Below are 2,543 nucleotides of genomic sequence, written 5' to 3'. Positions count from 1 at the left end.
GAGTGATGTGTAGACCCCCCACGTCAGGGTGTGAATCCTCATGGTAGAGCTCATGAACTAAAAAGACGAGCTATCCTCCCCACCCCCAAACTCCCAATGCACCACGTTGAGACAGGACAAGAGAATCATCATAAACGCTCCCTTTCGGAAAGGAGGAAAGCAGGAGATACACAGCAGTCGCTGGTTCAGGGCAATTCTGAAATCCTGGTGGGTGGACACTATAGGGCTCCCACACTGGGAAAGGCGGTTCCTTGATTAGGTTCTGATTCTGCTTTCTGGGAGGTTCTCTGTGGCTTCCCCCACGCCTCCCCCACTCCAGGAGGCACCCCCTGGTGATCAGTCTCCCACCCACATCTGAAGTGGGAGGTAGGGAGCCTGCTCTCCTAGGAATCTGCCCAGCTTTCAAAGCCTGCCTCTTGCCTGTAGAAGGTGGGGACTCCAAGGGCCTTTTCACTTTGTGTTTTTGCCTTTTGTTTTGCTTTAAGTAAGCTTTTTATTGAAATATAACATTATTATGGACTGAATAGTGTCTCCTCCAAATCCATATTGTTGAAGCCTTAACCCCCATTGTTTCTCTATCTGGAGAGAGGGCCTTTAAGGCGATGATTAAAGTCAAGTGAGGTTATGGGGTGGAGCTCTAATCCGATAGGACAGGTAGCCTTATAAGAAGGGGGAGAGGCTCCAGGAGTGTGCACACACAGAGGAAAAGCCATGTGAGGACAGCCAGAAGGCAGTTGTCTGCAAGCCAAGGAGAGAGGCCTCAGGAGAAACCAACCCTACCGGCACCTTGATGTTGAACTTCCAGCCTCCAGAACTGTGAGATAATGGATATCGGTCATTTAAGCTGCTCAGTCTGTGATACTTTGTCATGGCAGCCCAAGCAGACTGATACAAACATATATACTGAAAAAGGGCACAGACATTTAAGAGTAACAGCTCCTTGAATTTTCATAAAGTGAACATACCGTGTAACCAGCACCCCAGAAAAACCTCTTGCATCCCCTTTAAAAGATAATACCAAGAATTATCACCCTAGATTAGTCTGTGTGTTTTGACACTTTGTGAAAAGAGAGTCAATCCGTATGCACCATTTTGTATCTGGCTTCTTTCACTCAGAGTTATGTTGACAAGGTTTGTCCGTATATGTAATTACTGGTGTAACCCGTTGTGTAAACACCCCGCCGTCTATGTGTTCTCCTCTTGATGGACACTTAGGTAGTCCCTACATCACATCAGCACGTTGGCATAGCACGGTCTTTAAAAGACCAGACGTACACTTTCCTGTTGAGGCCACAGGCTCTTTCCAAGGTGTCACCGAGTGTATGACGGCCTGTTTGTGTTAAGTTTAAATCTCGGCTCCAACGAATACCTCGCAACCACAAACTCGGAGGCCTGGGGTCATTTAATAAGTGCTACTCAGGACAAGAGAATTCTGTTAAATTGTAACAAAAGGAATTGGCTCGTCTGTGGAGTTAGGCAGCCTGGTGCTTCCCTCAGCAGCTGTGTGTTGAAGGCCTTGTGTGTCCTGGATGCTGTGGGAGGACAAAAGAAATACAAAAAAACGCAGTCTCAGCCATCAAAATGTAGGTTTATCAGGATACTTGTTATAACGTAGAATATTCTGGCTCTTCTGAAACAAAGGCTTTGGATCTGAAAGCTAAAGTAGAAAGAAGACTTTGGTTACGGATGCCAACAAAGGAAGGTGTCACTGTTCACTCACTCATTCCTCCCTTTACTCGTTCATTTGACAAGTGGTTACTGAATATCTGCTGATTTCAGGCTCACTGCTGGGTCCTGGGGATACTGAGATGATTAAGAGATGTTGCCTGCCCGTGGGAGCTCATGGCCCAGAAGTGCACGGTGCGGTGAATCCTGAGCAGCTGTCTGTAGCAGGTTGGCTGGCACCAGTCTCAACAACTCCACTGAGCTGCAGAGACAGCAACCACGGCGGATCACTTTTCTTTGAACAATGGTGTGAGTTTTAAGGACAAAAGATTAAAACATGTTATGTGACTAAAGTACTTGAATTCTAGAACTTTGGGCCCATATTCATTATGGCTCTTTGGGTGCTCAGTAAATGAGAACATAATGTTCCAGAGTTGGGTGACTGAGATTTGAGACAATTTCAGAAGGTCCCAATAGCCTTGGATGGAAACTGGGCCAGTCAAACACCAGCTCCGGGCCCTCGGTCCTGGAAAAGACGGAAGGGACAACAGTAATATTTTCTGCAGTGCAGCAGGCTCGTCTTCCTGTTCTGCTCCAAAGGCTTGGCAGCCCCAGGGGAGAATCTGTTTCCTTGGCTTTTGCAGCTTCTTGAGCTGCCTGCATTCCGGATCCCGCGGCCCCTTCCTCTGTCTTCAAAGCCAACAATGTCAGGCCGAGTCCTTCTCATGTCACATCTCTCTGTTCTCTCTCTCCTGCCTCCCGCTTCCACTTTTAAGGACCCTTGAGATTACAGGGCCTGTCCAGATAATCCAGGATGATCTCTCTATTCTAAGGTCAGCTGATCAGCAACTCTGAATTCTATCTGCAAACTGAATTCC

The 2,543-nt window shown here is 47.3% G+C and overlaps 1 long non-coding RNA gene across 1 annotated transcript; it reads right to left on the bottom strand.

Moving 5' to 3' along the window:
* Nucleotides 1-1,387: 1,387 nt before the first annotated feature.
* Nucleotides 1,388-1,971, bottom strand: LOC138917764 (uncharacterized). Its single transcript, XR_011426212.1, has 2 exons — nucleotides 1,721-1,971; nucleotides 1,388-1,532 (listed from the first exon to the last, which is right to left on the bottom strand). It is a non-coding gene; the product is annotated as an uncharacterized lncRNA (long non-coding RNA).
* Nucleotides 1,972-2,543: the final 572 nt, after the last annotated feature.

Source organism: Equus caballus, chromosome 15 (assembly GCF_041296265.1).
Source record: "Equus caballus isolate H_3958 breed thoroughbred chromosome 15, TB-T2T, whole genome shotgun sequence".
Lineage (NCBI taxonomy): Eukaryota > Metazoa > Chordata > Mammalia > Perissodactyla > Equidae > Equus > Equus caballus.
This window is presented reverse-complemented; position numbering and strand designations above follow the sequence as displayed.